Source organism: Ornithodoros turicata, unplaced genomic scaffold (genome assembly GCF_037126465.1).
Source record: "Ornithodoros turicata isolate Travis unplaced genomic scaffold, ASM3712646v1 ctg00001055.1, whole genome shotgun sequence".
Taxonomy (NCBI): Eukaryota; Metazoa; Arthropoda; class Arachnida; order Ixodida; family Argasidae; genus Ornithodoros; species Ornithodoros turicata.
The window spans coordinates 214940-227259 of NW_026999451.1; the positions used below are offsets into that span (position 1 = coordinate 214940).

At 47.1% G+C, this 12320-nt stretch overlaps 1 long non-coding RNA gene across 1 annotated transcript; it reads right to left on the reverse strand.

Annotated features, from left to right (window-relative positions):
- Positions 1 to 9934: 9934 nt before the first annotated feature.
- Positions 9935 to 11237, reverse strand: LOC135376206 (uncharacterized). The gene is made up of 3 exons (XR_010417576.1): positions 11131 to 11237; positions 10343 to 10390; positions 9935 to 10273 (listed from the first exon to the last, which is right to left on the reverse strand). It is a non-coding gene; the product is annotated as an uncharacterized LOC135376206 (long non-coding RNA).
- Between the last annotated feature and the right edge of the window lie 1083 nt (positions 11238 to 12320).

The window sequence follows — 12320 nt, forward strand, 5'->3', positions numbered from 1 at the left end:
GCTGCGGATTGTAGTGGACAAGGATTGTGTCAGACGCAATAATTTCTTTAGCTTTTTGGAAGGCTACTTTGCAGCCTTTTGTCCATTTCCACTTTGCAGATTTTTCCAAAAGTGCGTGCAAAGGTCGCAAAAGGTTTGCGATGTCCGGAATAAATTTTCCGTAGTAGTTGATTAGCCCAAGAAAGGAACGCAGCTGGCTGACGTTTTGCGGTGCTGGAGCTTCAAGTACAGCACGGATCTTGTCTTGGGTCTTGTGTAAACCTTCGCTGCTGATCTTGTATCCGCAGTACACAATGCTGTCCTGGAAGAAGGAGCACTTCTGCAGGTTTGCTTTTAGTCCAAACGATTCCAGGCGCTTGAGGACTTTCGAAAGATTTTCGAGATGATCCTCTTCAGTAGTACCACTCACTAATATGTCGTCTTGCGTTGCATGTGTCATAGGAACACCCTGTAGAACTTCTTCGATGGTGCGTTGCCAGATCGCAGGTGCGGGAGCAATGCCAAACACCATCCTGTTATACCGGAAGAGTCCCTTTTCTGTATTGATAGTTAGCAAATGCTTGGACTTCTCATCCACTTCCATTTGAAGGAATGCTTGCCGGAGGTCAATTTTTGTATATTTCTGACCACCAGATAACTTCGCGAAAATGTCCTCAACCAGTGGTAAAGGATACTGATCCACGACTAAGTGTTGATTGATGGTGCTCTTGAAATCTCCACACATCCTGACTGTCCCATTGGGCTTTACTACAGGAACTATGGGAGTAGCCCATTCACTGACATTGACTTTGGTCAGAATACCTTCCGATTCCAGTCGGTCCAATTCGGCAAAGACTTTTTCCTTGAGTGCGTATGGAACTTGACGAGCACGAAGGAACTTGGGCTGAACATTTTCCTTCAGGTTTAAGGTTGCCTTGATTCCATTCAACTTCCCGATGGAGTCTTCAAATACGACCTTGTGAGTTTCTAGAATCTGGTTCAGCTTATTTTTGACTTCTTCTTGAGAAGCTTTCGTTGCAGTCGACGTCTTGAAGATTCCATTTGTTTCTTCAAGCAACTTGAATTCTTGAATCCACTCTCGGCCAAACAGTGCTGGTCCTGGGGTTCTTGCAACATAGAGTTGGAGCCTTGAACATTTCTCTCGAAATTTTACTTGAACTGTGGCTACGCCATCAGGTACGAAGCATTCACTTGTCACAGTTCGAAATTTCATGGAGGGAGGTTCCAGTGGAATGTGGCTGAAATGCTTCGAGTAGACAACTTGGGGTACAATAGTATACTTTGACCCTGTGTCCATTTCCATTGGAATTATATGGCCCTCAATTTCTGGTTTTAACCAAATGGGCTCACATCCACCACCAGTGACATGCGCAAGTAGCTCTGAGTCAATATCCTGGCGAATGGTTCCAACATTTTCAGCCTTTGATGCATTTGTGGTGTCCTTCTTTTTTGTTTGCTTCGTTTTAGCTTCAGTGGACGACTTCTTTGCTGCAAGATTTCTGCAGGCGGGACGTATATGACCCTTCTTGTTGGCTTGTTGTATACCGAGGCATACAGCGTCGAGGTATCGGCATTTCGAAGGAACATGACCCTTCTTGTTGCAGCGGAAGCACTTCTTTTCCTCGTCTCGAACTTTCGAAACACTAGACGCGGCTCCGTTTATGCTTTCTCTTTTGGTATGTAGTTCCTCCACACGTTTGGCTGCGAGCTCACATGACACCGCTTCTTGAAGCGCCTTTGTCAAGGTCAAATCCTTCATGGTGAGCATGCGCTGTTGAACAGAGGTGCTTCGCAGGCCACAGACAAATTTGTCTCTAAGGGCTTCGTCAAGGAATGTGCCAAAATTGCAATGTTCGGAGAGTTTACGTAACTCAGCCAAAAACTCACTTGCTGATTCGGACTGTCCTTGAACACGATTGTAGAAACGATGCCGCTCTGACATTTCCAACGGCGTCGGAGAGAAATAGTCCGTGAGGTACTTTTTGATCTCGTTGAACTTTAACTCCGAAGGCTTCTTTGGGCATGTCAATTTGCGGAGAGTGTTATATGTTTTCGCTCCCATGCTGGTTATAAGCGCTGCCACTTTCTTGTCTTCTTGAAGATTGTTGAGGACAAAATACTCCTCTACACGTTCAACGTACGAGGTCCAGCTCTCGACGTTTTCATCGAAGGCATCAAGTCTTCCGACAAGGGGTGCACTCATTTTAGTACCAAATTCCTGTACTCACAGTTGGCAGACCGATGATTCTACGTCGTAAGACACATGCGATCAGTCTTCCATCGATATCGGAGATCCCATCGGTGCGAGAGATGCCATCCTCGTCGCCATTTGTTGTATTTTCCAACTGTTTAATTGATATTACATCAGAGTACATAGGAGCATAGTTTCCATTACGGGAGTCTGGGCGCGACTGACGCGTTGAGCGCGTGTTACACTGTGTTGCGCAATATCCCACAGTTGCCAGGGGCGATCGTTTATCTGCCGATATCAGCCGAACACGACATTACCCACATCACGCTTCAAGCTTGTGTATTGGCATCGAGGCGGAAGACCAGTCACAAGGACTGGCTCCCATATAACTATCTCAACAAGCTAGGACTAAAACTAGAACTAGTGCAATGCCAACTCCTGCTTGTGAAATCACGTCACGTTAAGGATTGCTGTTCGTGCTTGTCGTCGCCATGCAACAGAGCAAGACTGCGGAGAGTTGCGTACGGGATAACGGCACGAAAGAAAGTAACGCTTAGTAATGAACAACGTACCTTCCATGCGTTTCTTCGAATAGCACGCTTCGAATAGCACGCGCAAAAAAGCTTCAAGCTTGTAACTGTTACCGCGGCGATCACCGCAAACGCGAAATCCGAGTTTGGCGACTGTTACATAACCTCAGCGCCAGTCGTTCAACTTTACTGGTGTGGCGGATGCGTTTATATTAAAAATGTTCGTCACGGGTGCTCCCCTAGCTCAAGGCGATGACGACGACGCATGAAGTTAACTGGTGCCGGCGACACAATTCTGTGAAATATTCTGCCTAGGATCATACCTAGGAAGGAACGCGACCATGTGAGGCCGACAACGGCAAGCCCTTTTACCACCACCACCACCACCATCTAGGAACGCGTGCCTTACGGTAGCAGTTTGAATCAGTGGTGTCGGCGTGACCACCACTCCTAGGAACCACAAGCCACTCTAGCACCAGGCCACTACCAGGTAAGCGGGAAAGTGATGGGAAAATCAATGAACTTAAAGGGACCATGATGATTTCCGTGAATAGCGAATACTCTGCAGGACAACGTTCTCACGATGCTTTACTATCGAGTAGATACATCGACCTCTAACTGTATTTAGTACAACTGGGGCGGAGTTATCGGGCAAAAATAGCAGGGCGTGACTGCTGGATAATTGGCTTTGAAAAGGGCTTACGTCATAGCTATCCAATTCTCTGAGCCAACTGTGAACGACGACGATGACCGCGGGACCATGCGGGTGCATGGTTTTGGTTTGGACAACAACGACGTGGTATATCTGCCGTCGAAATCACTCGAAATACGGCGAAAGGCAAATATCAGAAACGGAGGAAGAGACTATGCGACACACACAGCGTCTATGAATCGTTCGGTACTATGGAGCGATCACTGTGAGGCAGTTGTGTGTTGTATGAGAGACTAAATGTGGTTGTGATGTTTGTTACATGAGACAGCGCTGGCTTAATTAATGAATAAATGTTCTCGTGACTGACGCTTCAGGTACAGTTGAGAAACGTTCGTTACGGCAGTTACAACTAGTCCCGCCTTGCGAGGAGAAGGGGTTTCTTGAGAAACGGTGCAATGATACAGCCGCCGATGGGGCTGTCCGACGTTCTATCGCTGGTGTCCTCAGTCTCGGGGGAACGCTTTTTTATGCGATGGAGTAACTGGACACCACAACTACTCCCCTGTTACTTGACGTTATTGGATTATCCTCAGATCTGTGCAGTGATTGGCCTTGCGTGTGTCGCGTGGTGAAACTCTATCCGGAGTGTCCTCAATAATGAGTTCTCAGTTGTATAATTCGTATTTTCTCATATTTTCAGCTCAAAGTAATACATGTACTCGAAATAAATGTAAACCCGTTGAACTGTATTGCCTCTGTTAGGGATGCACTCGCAGATGACGACGCAGGAAGGAGTTGACAGTATGTGTCGCAGGTAGTAGTCATCCATTTTGTCCAACGCCTTCGTCGAATGAGACTCGAAGGAGTCTGCAGGCAGGAGAGCAACATGTCCGTGCTTATTATACTCCGCAGATAAGTGTGATTGAGATGAGGACTGTATGGGGATCACTCCTGTGCCGAGATCAAATCACTGAGACTTCCTCTGCTCCAGCCGTGCACCATCGTTGCTTTGTGAGCTAGCGGCGAGTTTCGTTGAAACACGTATGGTTCGTTACCGAAAATGGAAATTGATCCGAGGGACCAAATGCTTCTTTAGGATGTTGTTCATGTGATTGTCCTGGTGGATCTTTACTCCTGGACCGACGAGCTCTCCAGCACATCTGACGCTTCTATTCCATCATCGCCGATCAGGACTCGAGTTCGAGTTGATCGAGTTTCAGGCGTCTACATCTCTTTAACGCTGGGGCAGTATCCATCGAAGAAGGAAATGCAAGGAGCGGCTCTTCCTTCCAGACTGGCATAGCCGCCCTCTAGCGGTCGCTCGGGTCAAAATCGTCATTACGTCCTGTCCACCACGTGATCCTCTCTAAAGTTTCGTTTCTGCGAGACTTTGTTTCTCGCGCTGCTCACCGTGTGATTTCGCTTTCCGAAAGCCATTTATTGTGGAAATGTGAGCACCTTCGTAGAAACGACGTATGGTAATGTGTTTCTGTCCCCGCTGCGGCTCTCGCCGAACAGAAAGCAGCTCTGTCACGGGAACACGTTTTGTTCGTAAGTACACGATCAGTTATTTTAGTCGACTGTGTGTGTTCGAGTCACATTGAATAGTTTGTTTGGGACCTGGCACTGTGCCGCAGATTCATTTCATATCCTCAACATTTCCTATGGCGAAAAATTCGTAAAAGTGTTCTCACGCAACGGCAAAAACTCTCTGAAGGTGAATACCCTTAATTTTGCGACGTGTACATTTTAAAAAGCCGCCTTTACAAAAAAAAAATGTTCAACTACGTCAATATGACAATGAAAAAATGGCTAGGAAGCAAGCGAGGTGGTGAAGATGATGCATAATGTAAAAAACCCCGAGACTAGGGAACACGAAGGGACAGACACAAACACGAAGTCTCGTGTCCGCGGTTCGAATCCGCGGGCCGGCTGTGCCGTCTGGGGTTTTTCCTGGGTTTCCCTCAGATGTGTAATAGGCGTATGCTGGCACAGTTCCCCTGAAGTCGGCCCATGGACGCAGCTATCCTCCCCCCGAGCGGTCTTCCACTTCACCCTTTCCTCTCCACCACCTTTCCCTTCCCGAGAAACATGCAGGCAGACCTCTCGGGTTCCTCCCAACGACACTCCTCCTCCCCCCCTTCGTGTTCCCTAGTCTCGGGGTTTTTTACATTATACGTCAATATGTTCAACTACGTTCAAAGCTAGTGGCGAACGGTCGTGCCCGAAAGCCGCGGTCTTGAGGGGATTACGATGATCTCTGAAAGGGACGCGACCTTCGGTCCTACTTTTCTTTCAATAGGAGGCAGAGTGCAATTGACCAGTCGTGGAACCCAGCTCTGCCCTTGCGATCTGTTTTGGTTTCGGTTTGTCTACCAACGTCATGATGAAGTTTCTCGGGTAGAGGTTTATTACAGCGACCATGTACCACGTCGTAAGCACCTGTTCCCAGCGCAGCATTTGGAAGCTAGCGGTAGTGTTACTCATCGATCTTATTACTTACTGTCTACTTATTGCTTCCTCAATTTCTGCAATACTTCGTACTTCAGATTACCTTAGTATTTCTGTACAAGCGGTGGATATTCCACAGAAGATGTTTCATTCTGGGGTTGATTATCGTCATCATTCTACGCGTTTTCATAGGTGCTGTCGCTGTCGTCTGCTACGGTGGTGGTGGTGGTGATAGGGCTTGCCGTTGTCGGCCTCACGTATGTGGGTAACGTCACGACTCACGCCCTGGGGAAATGTGCGTCCTGGGCCGACTTCTAAGGGAACTGTGCCGACATATGTCTGAAAGCGTCTGAGGAAAACCCAGGAAAAACCCCAGACAGCACAGCCGGCACCGGGATTCGAACCCGAGTACCTCCCAGTCTGCTACGGTAGTCCTACGTCCGCTTCTACGCGTTCAAAATTCAAATTTCCATCGTCCAATCGTGATGCAGATCTCGCGGTCCGGTTAGTAGCGCCCCTAGCGGATCGTGCGGACGGGATCCTCATGGGGATGGCCGATTATGACACGGTCATTATAACATCTAGCAGGTTGTGAACATAGGGGGGGGGATTTCTGAAATCTTGGAATATTTATTCTGATAACAGTGGTCGCAACAGCCACAATGGGCCCCTACCGGAATGCTACAGGAACATGACGAAGGCATAAAGCTGAGCTCGGACCTGTGCAATTTTGTTCCGATGAGGATGCCCGCGTCGGAACGTTACGAGTAAAGTTTGTTGCCTCTTGTGTCAAAGCAGGTGCTTTATCTTTTTCCACCAATCCCCTAAACTGGCCCTGGGGCTCCATCCAGTGGCGTCACTAGGGGGGTGCAGGGGGTGCGGTCCGCACTGGGTGAAGCGACGGAAGGGGTGACGCGCAGTACCAGTACTGCCGCTTCCTCCCGTTCTCTGCGGCACGATGACGCCAAAAACAAAATAAGGAGCCTTCTACGAGGCTTTCTGAGTGTGGTGTAATACGTGTATTTATGGTGATCGCCTGGTACGGAAAGGTATCCGTTAATGGGACAAGGGTGGGGCAGAGGGTGACGCGTGCCCTAGCGATACCACTGGCCCAATCGCCGGCGGCCCTGGTCACAGTACAAACAACTGACCGGCAACAAGTTGGGAAACTGCGGCACTCGTCCTAACAATTCCTTCGAGCCCCACGCGGCGAGATGTAGTACACTCACCGTTTCCTACAGTTTCCTCGTGACGTCTGGAGACTACTCGCATGAAATGTGGGGAGCTCGGTAAACGGGTACGGATTAACCAGCTCAGCATTACTCCTCCTTATATTTTGCAACGTCTGCAACCTGGGTCGTGGACTCTTGGACTCGCCGCAAGGCGATCTCCACCGCTGCGCCTTTTGTCTTTCCGTCAAGCTTCCCAGCGCCGCATTTGGGAGCTAGCGGTGGTGATGCTCATCGGTCCTCTTATTGCTTCCTCAATTTGTGCAATACTTCGTACTTCAGCTTACCTTAGTTTTTTTTTTTTTTGTACAAGCAGTGAATGTCCTACTAGATGCTTCTTTTTAAAGTTGATTAACACGTACGGGGAGATATATTTATTAGAAGAATGAAAAAAAAAAAGAACGGGGAGGATGAAACACAGCATGTTATATTAGACAGAAAAAAAAAAGAACAAAAAAGCGCGGTCCTTACTACGTATTCCAAGGAGGAGAAGAAGAAGTAGAAAGAAACAAGGCTGGCAAAGTGTGAAATACGAAGCGACGCCGTGCAAAACTACGCGATAACCTCATAACTGCGGTTTCTCGTTTCCTGTTGTTGTACTTTCCGGTACATTCCCCATTCAAATTAGGGAGAAGAAAGGGGTAACTTCTATGGCTGCAACCTAGGTCAAAATAGCATCTCATAAAGGGTGTAAAAATGGGTGGTAAATGAAATTATCGCTTATCCAGATTGCTAGAGAAAGGTGTACGCCCCCGTGGCTCACCGAATCAGAAGCGGGAAAACCTGCTATGCGTTCAAGTTCTGTTTTGAGAGTGAGTTAGCAGCTAGAACTTCGCTGGCAGCCTCGTCGTTGCGCGATTTTTAGGCTTTGGGGTGCTCAAGTATTGCGGACACCGGTCAAAAATTCGTGCCACACCTCAGGACGCAGCTTTGACCTGTCGCGAGGCATGGTGACCTTCTCTTTGCTTGCGGTGTCATGAGGAATTCGTCCGCTCTGACAATGTCGGATGCGTCAAAGTGCTTCTCGCACACACGTGTCCACTTTGACTCAAAGCTCAAACGTCTTTCTGAGGTATCGAACGCTTCCACTTGTCTCGCTTGATGGCATCAGTCGGCAACGCAAAAAAACGATACCTTTTCACCATATCCCGAGCGACACGCTGGGGTACAACACGTCTGCGGCATGCATAGATTAGCCGAAATCTATTCACAGTCTAAGGATGCACGTGGATTTCAGGAAGAAGCGTCTACACTGGTCAAAACGCAGGCAAAAGAAGAGGCATTTACCCGTATCAGCTGGCGTTTTCTCCCCAAGTAGCGACGCCCGCGCCTCCGCGCGGCGGCGGTTCTCCCTAGGCAAACCTGACCTATTGTTCTCCGGCGGAGTTTCGTGACCAGAGAGAGTATCAATGGACCGTGCTTTTAGTCACAACATATAGTGACAACTATTACCTTCTAACAGGTGTACCTGCTCCACCCATTTTTCTAAGGGTGTAGGGAGAAAAATTAACGGTCTCCCTTGTGGTGCAACGAGAGATAACATATCAACGTGGAACAAAATGCTGGGATAATTTTAAATTGGGAGTTTATGGTTTTCAGGTTCGGGTCAAATGTGGGAGCATAACTACAATGAGTTATCATGTAATGCTAGAGGAGAGGACAACGCGCTGTGGTGTTTGGCCTAAGAACAACTATTTTGGCGACAGAATGCGTTTTAGGCAGATTCTTTCCCTGAAATCAAGCAACTGTGTCAAGAGACTGCACCGCTCATACGGTGTATCTCCATGGGCGCAGACAAAAGCTCACCGGACAAACGCTTACGCTCGTAACTTTGAAGGCGAACATAAGGTCACCGTTTTACCCGCTTCTTGTTTTCCAGCTGCTTTATTTATTGCACTGCACTATTTATTTATTGCTGCTTTATTGGCCACCAATAAAAATATTTAAGACGGGTCAATCGAAGCCTCTTACATATTTGACACGTTGCGGAGTGGGTCAGTTCATGTAGAATATGCACCCCTCGAGATTGACCAAGGTTTAGGTCATGGGAGACTCTTACGTTATTTGGACGTGTGGCAGTGGGTCAGTTCATGTAGACTGTGCACCCGTGGAGAGTGGCGAAGGTTTTGTCAGGAGAGCCTTTTATGTATTTCACACGATGGGGATTTGGTGACTTCATGCAGAATATGCACCCGTCGAGGCTGACCAAGGTTAGGTCCGGTGAAGGCTCTCCTGACCTAACTTTTGTCAGCCTTCACGGGTGCATATTCTACATCAGCCGGCCCACACGCCAACTTGTGAAATAGATAAAAGGCACTCCTTACGTCATATATATATACGGGTATATACGTCAGATATACGGGTGCATATTCCACATAAACTCAAACACTCCCCAACGTGTGTAATACCTAATAGGTAATCCTGGCCTGACCTTGGTCAGTCTCGACGGGCGCATATTCAACATGAACCGGCTCACACCCCAATTTGTGAAATAGGCACTCCTTAGATAACATTGTCAGTCTCGACGGTTGCGCCGCGTCGCCAAGTGAGAACTGGCCCTTGCTACGCTCAGGATCATCGTTGTTCAGAATATGATATTGTCCTCTTACCAGTAGATTTGTTCTTTTTCGAGATTTGCGCGTGTTTTTCCGGGACAATCTGGATGTATACGATAATTCCTAGAAAAAGGCTCCACTCTTCTGTGAACCGATAAGTGTAGCGTTCGGAAAAATGGTCGATGGCGAGAGTGTTACGCAGTAAAGTTGGGCTTTCAGACTGCACGTGTTGTTATCGCTGCACGGCGTGCAGTTGTGCAGGCGCACGGGATCCCATGTAAATGCAGTTGTACAGGAAATCGAAAGAGAAATAAACGAACGCAATGTCTGCTGCTTAGTACAATTTATTGCCCTCAAAAGTTCCCGCCACCTATGACCATGTTAGTAAAAGAAAAGACCAGGGTCTCTTATTTCATATACGTGCAATTGATCGTTTCGTTGTTAAGGGTTGCCGGTCAGCCACGTTGTTCATCCTTGGACGGAGCATGTCTTACACTTGCTTGCCGATGTGCAACTGTTCCCAGTGCAAGCGACATCAATACAAAGGCATAGCGACGCATCGGCGCATTTCATACATCCGCTCGCCTTTGTGCAACTTCTGCTAGGGCAATCGGAATCGGAAACAATCGGAAGACAAGCGCAGAGGTCGACTGCAACTTGACGACCTGCAAAGGGAAAAGTCCTCACAATGATGGATATACGGTAACATAGTTAGTAATTCCAAAGGAACTTACGTTCAAGCTCGTGTCCTTCAGGTGCAGCTTCACTGGCGACAAATACACCTTAAAAAGAAAGGGAAATTTTGAGTTTCTCGCACTCTCAAGTTCCCCAGGTGAGCTGTTGCGTCACGCGCTTTCGTCAGCTTGTTACGCGTCCTGAGCACCTCTTCACGTGACTACCTCATCTCTCTAAACGAGTTACCGAATAACGAGGAAAGCCTTCGTGTAGAAAACTTTCTGTTGTCTTAGGGCGAAGGACATGTTCAAGGAAAAAGGAAAGGATAGGGGGGGTGTATATCACCGTTTTTCAGTGGGTTCGCAATAAGTCTCAACCTAACTCAAGCTGAATTATCCTGGAGCAATCTGCTAGGGGTAAAAGACGGGGACAAAAACCGTAGTTCGGAACCCGCCAGTGTTTCCAACACCGTGTGTTCTTTTCAGTGGTTCACCCAGAATTCCAAGCGTGGATGGGTGTTGGAAAAAGTGGGTGGGGGTGCGTCATTATCATAGTCACGTTATCATAACATATCATCACTGACATGTATCTAAACCAGAAATCGTAAGGGCACCCCCTGTAGGGGATACACAGGTCAAAAAGTTAGGGGGTGTCACTGAACATTTGGGCGGTGTTAGGGGGTTGCAGGAGGTCTTGATAAATTACTGGTTCTTGTGCTATCCTAGGACATCTCCTCCGGCTATAGTAGAATAATTGTCAGTTGAAAACAATCGCAGCTCTCATAATGAAGCTTTTGGTTTGATCAAACTTTCACAGTATCCTATATTAGATCCCATATTAGTATTACCAAAGAGGAGGACGAAGACAACAGTAAAACGTAGAGGCGTCATTGTGTCCACGAAGAGATCGTTGAAACTTTCCTGGAGAAAGAGAATAAAAGAACTTGTTTGTTTGAAGTCCTCAGAAATAGTTTTGCTAGAAACCTCACTTCCTCCGATACAGCCATGTGTAGTTTCAACGAAAGTGAAAAATGATGAAAGAAATATTAAACACGTATGTGTTTGTCCTTCGATATATGTGTTCCAGCCTCAGAACATGACTTGCGAGTTTCGCATCTGAAGTTAGGGTTCTAAAACTTTGACGTTGACGTTGAAAATACGCTTTTCGCCTGTTGTGCTTTTCTGATGATAAATGGACACTATTACAGGAGTCTTTTTTCCAACGCCCTCGTTTTTCAGAGTCATCTTTGAGTCGAGATATTTTGAGGGAGGAACAGACCGACGTCTTATCATATCACAAACGTGGTATGGTTAGAACTGTGCCAAAGGAGTCGTGGTTATGAAGTGATTAGATGTATTCAATTGCATTACACCACATAATAATCAACGCAAAGCAATGCAAACAGCAAACCATGCTATGTAGTACAGGAAGTAATAAAGAGCGGTTATCTCTCAAAGAAGTGCTTACCTGTATAGAGAGGATACTGCAGATGTGTGTAGACTACAGAAACTGCCTGGCTTTTATATAGGACACTCCATACAGGCTACGTGATTCCATTATACTTCATAAATCTCTGTACGTGGACCGTTCCAGTAGGTTTTTAATGAGATTTCTGAAAAGTCTTCGACGAGAATTGACTTTCCAGTAAGTACCTTGTACATGGCATTTCCTTTGCAAGCACGCGTTCACAGCCACATGTGCACGTGGGATATAAACAGAATTCGACGCCAACCGTAATTAAGATTATGGCCATGACCGAGAGAGGGATTCAGATTATACAGAGCGTGGAAACTGTTGTGTGGTGCATGGATTCGCAGAATACGCAATTAACACGTACACGAACAAAAAAAAAAGGAGGGATGACACACAGCCACGTGAACGCAACATGTTAGAAAAAAAAGACGCGTGTTGCTTACTACGTATTCCAAGGAGGAGAAGAAAAAGTAGAAAGAAACAAGGATGGCAAAGTGTAAAATACGAAGCGACGCCATGCAAAACTATGCGATAACCTCATAACTGAGGTTTCTCGTTTCCTGT